We start from the raw sequence: 15,324 nt of genomic DNA, 5'->3' as shown, positions 1-15,324 counted from the left end.
GAGTTGGGAGAGAGGTGTCATGGGTACAGATGAAATGTGTTTATTAAAGAATAGCCTAAACCAGCAGTTTTCAACTGGGGGTGATAGTGCATCCCCCCCACCTTCCCCACCCCCGCCTTAGGGGAAATTTGATTATTTCTTCTGGGGACATTTTTGTGGCAACTAGGGTGGGGAAAGTGCTAGTGGCATCTAGTGGGTGGGGTCCAAGGATATTGGTTAACATATTAAACACAGAGACAGCCCCAACAATAAAGAGCTATCTGGCCCCAAATGTTAACAGTGCCAGGGTTGAGAAACCCTGCCCTAAAGTCTTTGAAAAGTAGCTTCTAGAGAGACAACTAATTCACTCACAAGAGGGAGTCTGGAGGCAGAGGATTCTATTTTGGAGATAAAAGAAGTTGGGTTTAATCTCTCTGGCCACTAGGGCTTTTAGCCAAATACGTCTTTAAAAACAAACTTTCTGTTCTTATTGGTCTCTAATTAGTTTTCAGCTATGGGATTGATTCATTTGTCACCGAGGAATGAAAAACTGCCAGTGAAATCAGTGGTCTAACCAAGGGCAGATGTTTCTAGCAGTACCTTGACTGAGTACAGTGGTACTCTTGATGAGGATGAAACAGGAGAGTGAAAAAACTGGCTTGAAATTCAACATTAAAAACCCAAGATCATGTCATCCAGTATTCACAGTAAATAGAAGGGAAAAAGTGAAAGCAGTGACAGATTTTATTGTCTTGGGCTCCAAAATGACTACAGACAGTGACTACAGCCGTGAAATTAAAAGATGCTTGCTCCTTGGAAGCAAAGCTGTGACAAACATATTTAAAAGCAGAGGCATCATTTTGCCAACAAAGGTCTATATAGTCAAAGCTATGGTTCTTCCAGTAGTCATGTATGGATGTGAGAGTTGGACCATAAAGAAGGCTGAGGGCAGAAGAATTGATGCTTTCTAACCGTGGTGCTGGAGAAAACTCTTGAGAGCTCCTTGGACTGCAGGGAGATCAAACCAGTCAATCCTAAAGGAAACCAACCTTGAATATTCATTGGAAGGACTGATGCTGAAACTGAAGCTCCAATATTTTGGCAACCAGATGCGAAGAACTGACTCATTAGAAAAGACCCTGATGCTGGGAAAGACTGAAGGCAAAAATAAGGGGGCAATGGAGAATGAGATGGTTAGAGAACATCACTGACTTAATGGACATGAATGTAAACAAACTCCAGGAAATATCGGGGGACAGAGGAGCCTGGCATGCTGCAGTCCATAGGGTCACAAAGAGTTGAAGACAACTTAGTGAGTCAACAACCTTGACTGAGCTGGCCTCTGATCTCATTCCTACAAGCCCAATCAGACCATCTGAAGTCTCTGAGAAGCCAGGTGATGGCCCAGCTCAGTTGCATTAAACAGGAAGTTAGTACAGGAACATTGGGCCATCTTGGTATGGAATGAACCACCTTCTCCTCACTCACTGTAAGGACCGTCCATCGCTGTGGATCAAGAGCATCAAGAGATGGGATTGGAGATAGCTTCCACGGAGGAGCAATTTTGCTTTCAGCCCAGCAGTGTCTACAGCATTCACACCAAAGAAAATCTGGACTTGCTGGCATTACCTGTCTGTCCTATAATTATAAACAGCCCTCCCATGAAAATCTCAGCATCTGTAGCTGCTGCCCGCAGTGGCTCTTTCTGAAGTCAGTATCCCTTGATGTCAATTATTTTATTTCAGGCACAGTCATTTCTCTGGCAGTGCTTCCTGAAAACGTGTCTTTTCAAGAAAACTGAAGCTGGAAATGGCTTGTGACATGCCATCCGACTTTATCAGGCCAAGAACAAATGACTCTCGAGTTTATTAGATGCCAGATGAGCTGATGAGCTGAATTCTTGGGCCGAAGCTTTGATGAGGTCTGACGCCTCTGCAAAAATAAGAAGTTACCACTTCCTTGGTGGCAGGGGTGTAGTTTCCCAATACCTTTTATTAATAATAATGCCTTGGTACTTGTCCTGTGACTTGACTCTAATGCACATATTTTAAAAATGTAGAACTGGTTTTATATGCGTTTGTGCTCTGTCCTTCAGTCGTGTTCCCCTCTTTGCGACACTATGCACTGTAGCCCGCCAGGATCCTCTGTCTAACAGGATTCTCCAGGCAAGAATACTGGAGTGGGTTGCCATGCCCTCCTCCAGGGGGTCTTCCTGACCCAGGGATCAAACCAGCATCTCCTGCATTGCAGGTGGATTCTTTACAGATGAGCCACTGGGAAGCCCGAGCTTTATGGTGAGAGAGTTAGTCGCTCAGTCATGTCTGACTCTTTGTGACCCCATGGTCTGTCCATGGAATTCTCCAGCCAAGAATACTGGAGTGGGTTTCCATTCCCTTCTCCAGCGGATCTTCCAACTCAGCGATCCAAGCCGGTTCTGCATTGCGGGCAGATTCTTTACCATCTGAGCCACCAGGGAAAACCCTTTATGGCTTTATGGTAGCAGAGAATCTTTTGGTACTGGAGAGCAAGTTAGCATCGAGGGCCGTTAGAGGTACTGGCTTTCAGTGAAGTATGCTGATTGCTGCATATATTGTTAATTTACAACAGAGATCTTGGGGTGGGGGAGAGAAAGGGGGGTGTGTAGAAGTAACACGAATGAGCTAGTGTGAAAAAAAAAAAACTATTACAGTGTCTATTGAGATATGGATCTTATCTAGGGGAGAAGAATGCCTTCCTTCTATATTCCATAAACTAATTATATTTGAATATAATATCTAAGGCTTATAATAAGGTTTATTTCTAAGCAAATGCCATAACAATAGATTGGATTTAAGTAGAGAGGTGTAAAAAGGGAACCATTTGACCCCTGAGCCTTCTCCCAACAATGCCTTTGACCACAGCAGGCGGGTCTCAGTAGGTCTGAGGTTGGAAATTTTGCATACAATTTTTAGGAACAAGTTATGTTACATATGGGAGAATCTTAGAGCTTACTTAGTTCCAAAATAAAGCCCTTCCTCCCGTGATAGTTCCTCCCATACTTAGAAAGTATGAAAACCACTAGGATAGTGTTCTCTAGTCATATTTCAGAGAGGAAGCTTAAGAAGAATCCTAGGGCTCAGTGTATGTCCCTTGTCCACGCAAGGACACATTCTTTAGCACCTTTATCTAGACAGACCCCACGTGGTCTACCAGTCTTTTGCAGACCAGACTTTCCCCACGCAAGCTGCAATGTAATTGCAAATTATTGCAAAATGATACTTCCTTGACAGGGATTTATGCATTTCCTATGTCTCTCAGCACGTATTTCAAAAGCACTTCAAAGACTGTTATTTCTGGCTGTGGATAAATCTGCATTTTGTGTTGCTTTTCACTAGATTTTCTAAGGGATCAATGTTCCTGATTTTATCCTTAATTTGGATTCATTTATCATCATCTTCCGGAGAAGGCAATGGCAATCCACTCCAGTACTCTTGCCTGGAAAATCCCATGGACGGAGGAGCCTGGTAGGCTGTAGCCCATGCGGTCAGAGTCGGACATGACTGGGCTACTTCACTTTCACTTTTCACTTTTCATGCATTGGAGAAAGAAATGGCAACCCACTCCAATGTTCTTGTCTTGAGAATCCCAGGGATGGGGGAGCCTGGTAGGCTGCTGTCTATGGGGTCGCACAGAGTTGGACACGACTGAAGCGACTTAGCAGCAGCAGCAGCCGCAGCAGCATCTTCTATGGCCTGACTCTCCAAGTATTAATTTAACACTAAAGATCAAACCAGTCTATCTTAAAGGAAATCAGTCTTGAATAATCATTAGAAGGGCTGATGTTGAAGCTGAAGCTCCAATCCTTTGGAGCATTTGTAATGTTTGGAACCTTAGGTATTTTATATTACCAATAATAGAGATTTCAGTTATCATATTATTGGGTTGGCTATAAATACTCATTATGGAAAAACCCAAATGAAATTTTTGGCCAACCCCAAACATTTGAATAGCACTGCACTGTGTATGAATCATTTTCACAGGGAGGCTATTTTGCCATTCGATTTTCTACTGGATACAAGGAATCAGGGGAGGAGGCAGAACAGTACTCATTGTCTCCATCAGCCCTGGTGCATGTACCCAGCTCACACACCTGCCCTGGGATCAGGCAGTCACAGCCTCACCTCTATTCTAGTCTCTTTCCCTGGCCACTGGGGAGAAAGGCAGTTGTACATGACATGTTTGAACCATTCTTGTGAGTCTCTGGAGGACACAGAAGTAAGCATACTTTGAAGTATTCTATATATTGATCTTACAATTTAACTCTCAACTGAAAAGCTTATTTTTCCAATTTCTCAATTATTCTACGGCAGCTTTCAGGAGCTCCCGCACACTCAAGACATGAGCAGGTATGTCAATTTCCTAATGCCAATTATGATGCATTTATTCTTTCTCTGTGACTTGTCTGCTGTCTGGGACACCCCTTTTTCAGAGCAGGACATGTGTGCATCAGGAATAAGTGTGGTATTAGAGAAAATGAACTTGAATTCATGTTTGGAGAGATATTTGGCCTTAGGCTTTGAAAAATTTGATGCAAAATTCCTGAGTTGACAATACACCCTTCCAGTGTCCCCTTCTGGTTATTATTTGGCTTTCTTCACAAGTTTTCAGGTAGGGATGGCATGAAATGCCAGCATTTTGTTTCTTATGAGAATAGTTCCTCAAGATGAACCAACAGAGTGGCTCCAGACTAGGACAGAGTTTCCTACAAGGCCTGAGAACTAGGTGGGCATCACACCCGCACGACTGCTCAGTCTGATCCATTGCATTTTGAATAGATTAGGTATTCCAGGGGATACCCTAAGCACATCAGCATTTTGGTTGATGGACACAGATCAACCTTGGACACCCCTGGACACCCCTGGATACAGATAAGAGTAAGTTTCTGGGATCCCAAAGCAGAGCATGAAGCTCCTAGAAGGACCAACCTGTGGGATGCCGCCTAGCCCTGGCCCCATTGCCTTTCCCACCTCATCTTCATCTGATCTCTACAGGTTATACATCAGTCTCTTCTGTGTGATCGGGCTGAATCAGCTCCTGAAAGTCTGACTAATTCTGGCACAAAGAGAAAATTTATTTATTTATTTTGACTTCTAGGAGCAAATCTTGGAATGTGATGATACAAGGCAAGTGGTTTAACTGCCTGGCTGGTTTCCCCTTATTAGCAGCTCTCTTTCCTTGCCCTCTAGCTGAAACAGACTTCTAATGAAAAAATACAAAAGAAGGTATTAATATTTTCTGGAAAATTCATAACAGTGGAATTAGTTGCTATTCTGTTTGCTGTAACAAGGTAGAAAATGAAAACTGATCTTCAATTAATTTACATCAAATTAATTTCTGATTTGAAAACTATAAAGTAGTGATTTTAATATTGGATGTCTATCAATCAAGGTAAACAATAAAGTCAGTATACTTATAAAAGGCATTCATTTGTTAACACAAGAGGAATAAAACAGCAGCTATATAAAATAAGACTGAGTTAGAGTTGTTGACTTTTAATGACAATAAAGAATTTTCCAGTGTTTGGCAAAAAAGGATTACATTTATTTTTATTTCATCTTAGTTCCTTACCTAGTTTCAGAGATATTTAAGTCTGACTGAAATTAGGAGGAAGAATTTTACTTATTTATAAGAAAGTTCAATAAGGTTGAACATTGAAATTAGAGTTTGTGAACTTAAAGAAAGGGCCCAAATTCTTAAGATCCCTTATCTTGCAAAAGTGCTGTTCTCTTTTAGTTTTAAACTATTTAACGCAAGCCCAGGAGTCTGATTTTAACTGTATTCAGTGAATCTAACCCATGCTGGGCAGATTCACAAACTGGTATCCGATGAGGCTTTAGGGCTGGGGGAGACGTTTGGTGATAGCATTGCAGGATATGCTTTCGGAAGCCCTGCCCCCAGAGTTCTGCTCTGTGCTCCATTTGGTTAGGCCATGGGGCATTCTGGTTGCTGGGAACAACCTGAACAACTGATTTCTGACCTTCTCTGAAGCCTTAGGCTATTTAGAGAGCTGGTGAGAGCTTTGGGGAGAAGATTGAGAGACTATCCTGCTTGTTTTGGTTTGTTTTTATTCCCAGGGATCTACTCATATTACGATGACAAAATGGATCACTTATTACTGGTGTGTGCCAGGCCAAATATGGAGGTGATACTCAGGACAAATTACTAGACTTTCCCCCCTAAGGATGTTCCTGAGAATAATCTCTTTACTTCCTCAGCTGCAAGCCTGGAGTAAGCTGTAAAAAATAAACAAACACACCCTATTGATAAACAAGGAGAAAATGAGGTAAGAGGTAAGAGGTGTGCCATGGGGCTCCTTCTAGCCTTCTGTCAACTTCAATTAACAAGCAAAGCTCCAGTGCTCATTACCCTGAGGTTACAACCTAGTAGATAGTTATTTAGCTGCTCTTAAGGGGAAGCCTTAATTATAGCATCACCAAATGCAGAGTGCGGCTTTCTCTCCCTCCCCCTTCAAAAGTGCCAGGGAGACCAACATATCTTCACGTTGTTCTAATTAAAAAAGTCTCCAGTGATCTCTCCATCCCCCGGCATTTCCGACCCTCCCAGGAATAATAGCAACAAGTTTTCTCCCTAAAATAAGCAAGCAGACATTTTCAGGACAGTTGGAGACCTTGAATTGTCTTAGCCAGTTTATTAGCCTCCAGGAAAGTCTTGAGCACTTCACGTCATCCTGAGCTGCGGCAGCCCTTGTAGTGTCAAGCCTATGTTTCACAAGCTGAAACTCCTGGAGGTTAAGTGGCTACAGATAACATATTAGTGCTACTCATTTATTCATAAGCTGAGTGCCTACCATGGTGACCGGGCTTTCCAGGTGGCTAAGACAGTAAAGAATCCACCTGCAATGCAAGAGACCTAGGTTCAATCCCTGGGTGGGGAAGATCCTTTGGAGAAGGGAATGGCAACCTAGTCCAGTATTCTTGCCTGGAGAATTCCATGGACAGAGGAGCCTGGCAGGCTACAGTCCATGGGGTACGCAAAGAGTCAGACACGATTGAGCCACTAACACACACATACCATGGTGATTGGTTTTGAAAACACGAAGATGAAAAGAACACTGCTCTTGCCTCCGAAAGGTGTTCCATCTAGTTGGATAGACAAACCCAAAGAGATACTTAGGAATCCAAAAAAGGCAGTCGATTTAAGAGAATTGTTTGAGGATTTCAGGGAAGGCTTCTAGAAGGAGGTAATACCTTAGCTGAATATTGGTGAAAAGAGAAACTATGAGTTAGATGACAGAAGGGAATTGGGTGGCGGGGGGCGGGGGGGGGGGGCGGTGGGAGAGAGCCTTCTGAGACCAGAAGCTGGTGATGCAGAAGCCAAGACAAGCTGTTGAGCAAACAGCAGCTGAGCAGTGCTCGTGGTTGGCATATTCCTAAAATGGTAGGATCCTTGACTGATGCCTTTTCCGCACTATGGAGTCACCGGCAGGGCAGGAAGGCCTACGTGGGCCATGCTGGCCCGTCTGGGGTTGCAGTGTGATCTGGTGGCAGAGCTGGATCTGAATCTTAACAATTAGCAGATGAAATCCAAGCTCTCGGGCTTCTGGGGGGAAAACTAGTCCCCCAAGAGAAGGGCCCATTGGCGCCTGCAGAAAAAGGGGCCCAGTGCGGAGAGAGGGTCAACACACCCTAGAACGGTAAGAAGTCCTGGTAGAAAGTCATCTGATTTATTTCCAGCCCTGTTTTATGTCCATCTGTACTTCTGTGTTTGGAAGGAAAAAGGCAGAGTCAGGACACTGTGACACCAGTCATGTTACGACTAGATCTGGAGCGTCATTCATCAGGGAAGTTGTAGGTCATCTGTTCCAACACTTTAATTCTCCCTCCATCTTCCTTCCCTCCTCCCCAACCTCACTGAACCAGTCTTTCCAGCTGTCCTTGGAAGGAAATAACAAACACGCGTATAGTTCAAGTATGACAATACCATCCAGAGCTGTGTCTGGGCCTCTGCTGCTGTGTAAACCAGGCTCGTGTATCGTAAAACCGCAACGAGCATCCCTGCCCTTAAAGCCTGTTTCCGTCTGGTTCTCATATTGAGACACTTCGCCACTCTCATCTTAGGTGGCCCCCCCGCAGAAGGGCGGCCCAGGGAAGACCTGGAGAGCCGGGTCAGGACCCGCTCCCCACCTGCTTCCTCCACTGGCCCTGAGCTGGGCACTCAGCTCACCTCCCTCTCTCCAAGCTGAAGACACGGCCTCCGCACATCACACGGTTGACCCCTTCTGCGAATGCAACGAGCCAGATCTGAGCACGCTCTCCATTCTCACCTCTGTCCACACTGGTCACAATCTGCACCTCCTCCCACCTGCCCAAGCTCCGTGGAAGGAAGTGGGGGAGGGGGACGGTGGGTGGGGGGGTGAAGAGAGGGGAGCAGTGGGGTGGAAGGATCACAGGGAGTGGCTGATGTGACATGACCTTTTAACACTCAGCACTCCCCAAAGCTATGATCGTTTTCTCAACACGTGCTCAGTCGAGCAGTCGTGTCTGACTCTGCGACCCCACGGACTGTGGCCATCCAGGCTCCTCTGTCCCTGGGATTCTCCAGGCAAGAATACTAGGGCGGTTTGCCATTTCCTCCTCCAAGGAATCTTCCTGACCCAGGGATCGAACACACATCTACACACATCTCCTACACCTCAGGCAGATTCTTTACCCCTGAGCCACGGGGGAAGTCCCATGGAAGGAATTGGGGGCAGGGGTGATGATACAACATGACCTTTTAACATTCAGCACTTCCCAAAGCTGTGACTGCTTTTTTAATAAATGAAACAAAATGATCATCTCCTGCTTTTCAGATTTCGTGCTACAGTTGAGCGCAGGTTGACCTAGATGTGTCTCCGTAGTTTGTAATGTTTTATGTTGATTTTTATTGGAGGCACTGTACACCAGATGGGATCTTAGTTCCCCCACCAGGAATCAAACCCGTGCCTCCTGCGTTGGAAGCACGAAGTCTTAACCAGGGGACCACCAGGGAAATCCCTGCAATGTTTTAAATTAAGGTAGGATGTGTGTGTGATGGAGCTGAGGCTCCAGTATTTTGGCCACCTGATGCGAACGGCCGACTCCCTGGAAAAGTCCCTGATGCTGGGAAAGATTGAGGGCAGAAGGAAAAGAGGGCGTCGGAGGATGAGATGGCTGGACGGCATCACTGATGCAATGGACGTGAACCTGGGCAAACTCCGGGAGATGGTGCGGGACAGGGAGGCCTGGTGTGTTGCAGTTCATGGGGTCGCAAAGAGTCGGATAAGATTAGAAGACCGAACATCAACAACAAGGATGTGAGAGCACCAGGTGGAAAACGAGAACCCCACCGTCTGACGAGGTGGTGTTTACCTCGAGGTCATGAACTGGGGAAATTCTGTTTTTTACTAATGGCAGAAGGTATGTTTCCTTCCTCCCTCCCAACCCCGGGCTGGATCTTTGGCTCCTCCTTGCACTGGCCTTGGCTCCCACAGACCCTCGAGATGTGTGATCTAGGTGTAAGAGCCCCAGGAAAGAGGCTTGGGGAGGGTTCTCCAAGTGAAGGAGAGAAAAGCCATGCCTGGGGGCTGCAGTTGGAAGCGCTGTTTCTTTCTTTCTAGCCTCACCCTGTTCGCGCTTCATTTCACATCTGCAGCATGCAAAGGAGAGCGCTGTTGATCCACACAGATACTGGACTGCTATGCTGCTTAGCTGGTCTTCGTAACTGTCTGCTTGATTCTCATTTCTCTTCCCTCCTGGTTTGCTTAATCGCTTCTCTCTAGACCCTGAGGTTGTTGATCTGTTCAAGCCAGCAGGCTGACTCCCACAGCCGTGGGGCCTGGGGAATGAATGGGTCAGTCACACAGGGCTCTTTGTTTTCCAGGCTTCGTTATTAACAGATCATCAAAAGGACGACTGGCCTTGTGCTGGGGTATGGAAAGATAGCCCTGTTGCTTAATTGTTGCCTAATTTAACTCAGCCAAGGATGTGGTTTCTTGACAAGGTGAAGTTTTGTTGAAAGGGGTGTCTGAGATGATGATGTTGTACATCAAACAGCCATATGATTACCTATTCACCTTTCCTTACAAGTGTATTTTATAATAGCTATACTCTTGAAAATAGGTATTGATGTTAAAATTTTATTTTACTTATTAAATTTTTTAAATCGGAGTTTAGTTGCTTTGTAATGTTGTGTTAGTTTGTGTGGTGATATATGTATATATAGCAAAGTGCATCAGCTCTCTGTTTACATATATCCCCTCTTTTTTGGATTTCCTTCCCATTTAGTGTTTCCTTGGTGGCTCAGAGGTTAAAGCGTCTGCCTGCAATGCGGGGGACCCGGGTTCGATTCCTGGGTCGGGAAGATCCCTTGGAGAAGGAAATGGCAATCCACTCCAGCACTTTTGTCTGGAAAATCCCATGGACGGAGGAGCCTGATAGGCGATAGTCATGGGGCCGCAAAGAGTCAGACACGACTGAGCGACTGAACTGAACTAGGTCACCACAAATGACTGAGTAGAGTTCCCTGAGCCATACAGTAGATTCTCATTAGTTATCTATTTTATCTGTGCTATCAATAGTGTACATATGTCAGTGGGGTATATAGTGTCAAAAGTGTATATATGAAGTTGAAAATTTTAAAAAAATTATGGTAACTACTAGTGGAGAGGTGTTATTTAAGACTGGTGAAATGAAAAAGTTGTTAGTAAGTGAATAATTCTCCTTTCTTTTAGTTTCTGTAAAAATAAGTACACCGAAAGTGAAAGTTAGTCGCACAGTCGTATCTGACTCTTTGTGACCCCATGCACTGCAGCCTGCCAGACTCCTCTGTCCATGGGATTCTCCAGGCGAGAGTACTGGAGTGGGTTGCCATTTCCATCTCCAGGGGATCTTCCCGACCCAGGAATCTAACCTGGGTCTCCTGCATTGCAGGCAGATTCTTTACCAACTGAGCTACTAGGGAAGCCCAGTACACCAAAGGTTGAATTAAAGCAAGGGCAGGCTGCACTGTGCCCGTGTCACACAGAGCCCCCGAGGCTGAGGCATGCATACTCATCTCTGTCTGCTCACTTGGACTGCCCTTGACGTGGTCCCCGCTGGGTGCCAACCCGAGGCTCCTTTTCCTGCTGGCCAATTCCATTCTGCCAGTGACTCAGCATGACGTCATCCACATCAACGCTATCAAGGCGGGATGGGTTCTAGGGCTTGTTGCTACAACTGCAGGCAGGATCAACACCCCGTGACCGGCAGAGTACCTGTCAGCAGTGCTCAGCACGTAGTTCAATATGGAGTTGTTCCCTGGAAAATGACTGTCCCTCTTGGACGAACTGACCCCTCCATGGATGTGACTCCCAAGTCTGATTAGAAATCTGCATCCAATGGCTCTGACCCCTTGTGCTGGGTCTGTTCCTTCTTTAGTAGCATTTTCTCAAGTGGGGCCCAGAGAGGACTTGCCTGCACTAATGGCCAATGACACTTCCATATCCAAATGTGCTTCCTCCCTGCGTAATAATCACTTTCACTTTAAAGTGTCTTTATCTTGACATCATCTCGGGAAGATCCCCTAGAGAAGGAAATGGTAACCGACTCCAGTATTCCTGCCTGGAGAATCCCATGGACAGAGGAGCCTTGCGGGCTATAGTCCATGGGGTCGAAAAAGTCGGACACAACTGAAGCAACTTAGCACAGCACATTCTTATCTTGACATCACCTCAAGACAAATCTTCAGATACTGATGGATACATCTTGAATATATTTGTGGATATGACATGAATTCAAAATTTTAATCAATGAACTAGATTTGGAAATGGGAGACATCTTTTGGCCATCAGAGTTATGTGTATAAACACAGAAATGAATTAATAAGTATAATTAAAAAAAACAACCCTACCAATACCAATGAAATGGAAATTACCTGGAGAGAAAACCAGCCTTGACTAAGGGAAATGTCTAAATTATAGTTTTAAAATGCAATTCAGTTATTATTTATATGCTAATTGACATTCATTCTATTCTGGCCTGCGTTATTAGGAGTGTGTGTGTGTGTGAGTGTGTGTGTGTGTGTGTGTATGTGTGTTTGTGTGTGCTGGATCCTCCCTCCTCTAAAATGTAGGCTCCTTGTTGTTTAGTCTTTGCAACCCCTTGGACTGTGGCCTGCCAGGCTTCTCTGTCCATGGATTTTTCAGGCAAGAAAACCACTGGAATGGGTTTGCCATTCCTTTCCCCAGGGGATCTTCCTGACTCAGGGATCAAACCCATGTCTCCTCCATTGCAGGCAGGTTCTTTTCCACTGAGCCACCAGGGAAGCCCTGAAAGCTCCTTACAGGTAAGGATTTATTCAACCCCCGGGACCTATGCGGAGAAGGCAATGGCACCCCACTCCAGCACTCTTGCCTGGAAAATCCCATGGATAGAAGAGCCTGGTGGGCCGAAGTCCATGGGGTCACTAAGAGTCGGACACGACTGAGCGACTTCACTTTCATTTTTCACTTTCTTGCATTGGAGAAGGAAATGGCAACCCACTCCAGTGTTCTCGCCTGGAGAATCCCAGGGACGGGGGAGCCTAGTGGGCTGCCGTCTATGGGGTTGCACAGAGTTGGGCACGACTGAAGCGACTTAGCAGCAGCAGCAGCCGGGACCTATGTGTCCATGAGCACGGCTATTTCTGCTACTAATGCTTCTGGCCCACTTACCCCAAATCAGTGATCAAAATCCTGCCAACTCACACCTCACCAGGCATCTTTTAACTTCAAGCTCCTTTTAGAGGCATTGGCACCACCACTGTGATACTTCTGCTTTAGGGCACTTACATTCTGAGAGAGGAACAGGAAGGGTTTTGTCTTCTCTCTGTCTTTACTCAGAAGAACCGAGTAGTAACACCTGCCAGGCTCCTGAGGGGGAGTGGAGCCAAACAGTGGTATACACAGTATAATAACACAGTGTGTGCATGCAGGGTGCATGTGATGGGAAGCATGAATCCAAAGGAATTTGAAATGAACATAATGGAATAATGAGGATGAATAGTTCCATTAAGTCTAGTCGAGGAATATCTGGGAAAAAAAAACCAAAACCCTATGATGATGGGAAATGAGGCCAGGGTCACGGCAGGGTCTTCAGTGCAGCCAAGCCTGTGTATTAGCGCCCTACGAGAACGGCCAGACGTGCCCGGGCGTGAAGCTACAAGTTAATCATTTTCATTTGCAATGTGGGGTGGTGGCAAAACGCAGGGAGGAAATGTCACGCAATGTGGATGTCTATGGGAAAAGCCACTGTCGCCCTGAGCACCCCCTCTCATCCCTTACACACAGGGGCTTCTGCCTAAGCAGCTCAGAACTCACAGGGAGTGAGACTCCAAGGGCGGTCTTGTAGGTCAAATGCAAACACACCCCAGAACGGCAGCTTAAGTAGAAAGTGGGCGATGGGGAAAGACTACAGTCTTTATTGGATGAAAGGTCAGCATTCACGGGGAAGAAGAAAGAGGTGGTGTCTGGGGGTGGGGAAGTGATGGAAGAGGACATTCCAAAGTACGCTGCCCGGCCAGGCTCAGGACTGGGTTTCAGTTAGCAAAGGAAGGAAGCCAGGAACTCTTGCTTTCTGAAGCCCAGGGGCAGGGGCTGGGAAAGAGGCCCAGGTGAGCGCGTGAGAGATGGGCTCGGCCAGGAGCATGAACTAGTCCACGGGGGCGAGGGGCTTTATGCTGAGCCCTGAAAGACCCAAAGAGCTTAGGACCTTAAAAAAAAAAAAATCCAACTGGACTTTTGCTTACTTTTGCTTAAGGCTTCCCTGGTGCCTCAGATCGAAAAGCGTCTGCCTGCATGGCGGGAGACCTGGGTTCGATCCCTGGGTCAGGAAGATGCCCTGGAGAAGGAAATGGCAACCCACTCCAGTACTCTTGCCTAGAAAATTTCATGGATGGAGGAGTCTGGTGGGCTACAGTCCATGGGGCCTCAAAGAGTTTGACACGACTGAGCGACTTCACTGTCTTTCTCTCTTTTGCTCACAGCCATTCATAATCATCTTAGTTTGCTGCGAAAGGTCTGTGGGGATTGGCACTTTTCTCCCAGGAAGAGAGTGGTTTGAGGGGCAATTCTGACTCTACAGCTGATGCTAAATCCACGCTAGGGCAACAGGGACTTTCTCCAGCGCCCTGCAGTTTGTGTAATCGTGAATAACGGCTACGTGTGCTGGTTCTCCTCCGTTGGCCTCCCCACCCACTCAGGTTCCCTCTCTTCCGCTTTCAGCCCAGCTTTGCGCCCTGGGAGGCTGACCGCGAGGGCTGCCTCCCCTTCGCTGGCTGGCTTCTCAGCGGGTTCAGAGGTTGGAAGGAGAGAGACCCCAGTGTTTCTGCCCTGCCTGCTCCTCGCTCTGTATCTTTGGCAGCCGCCCCATGTCTCTCTCCAGCCTGAGCTTTCACTGGATCCTGGTATCACCTCTGCTGCCCTTGCCCTTCCAGACTAGACTGGGAACACCTTCCCACCGTTGCCAGTCTCTGGGAGTCACGACACCCCTGGTTTGCTCGCTTAGCCCTGCCTACACCTCCGGCTCAACACCTTGACCAAACCTCGAACTGCGAACACTAACTCTGCTGAGTGTTGTTATGAGCCAGGCTTTATTCACGAGGCCAAGGCACCGAAAGGTTAGGACGTTTGCCCAAGGCTGCCCAGTAAGTGGCAGAATCAAGTCCAGACCCCGGTATCTGAACTCTCGGCTCCCAAGTACTTAACCACTGATTCATCCTAGCTCTTTCCCTAGCTTGAGTCACTTCCTTGGAGCACAGCTGAAAAAATGAGAGCATGAATTCAAAGACCTCTAAAAATGCATGCCCCAGAGATTCATATACTAAAGCTTACTCACAGGAAAATCTCTCAGATCACAATCCCCTCTTGTTTTATGCCTAATTATGACAGGCTATCAAATTTCCCATCACAGTGGTTCTCAGCCTCGGTTGTACAAGAGAATCATCTGGGGAGTTTTAATCCGTCCCTATGCCCAGGCCGTGCCCTCAACTGAATGCTTCCGCAACACTGCAGATGGAGCCCAGGCATGGATAATTTATTAAGCTCCCAGGAGATTTCAGCATGCCGCCAAAATCTGAGAACCACCGTCCTGACCCACAGTGGCAGTTACTGGAAGGCAGGGTTATGAGTGGGCAGGCCTGGTGATACAAACAAGGGGTAGCAGCTGGCAGCAGTCCAAGTGGAGAATGGAGAGGAGCCACGGAAAGTTTGCACAAGAACCAATGACAAATAAAAAATAAAGCATTCATTTAGTCAAACTGCTCCTAGGTCTGAAGACATTGTTTTCTTGCTATTACATTCTAATAATGGTC

The sequence above is a fragment of the Ovis canadensis genome, chromosome 20, assembly GCF_042477335.2.
Source record: "Ovis canadensis isolate MfBH-ARS-UI-01 breed Bighorn chromosome 20, ARS-UI_OviCan_v2, whole genome shotgun sequence".
In the NCBI taxonomy this organism is placed as follows: domain Eukaryota; kingdom Metazoa; phylum Chordata; class Mammalia; order Artiodactyla; family Bovidae; genus Ovis; species Ovis canadensis.
This window is presented reverse-complemented; position numbering follows the sequence as displayed.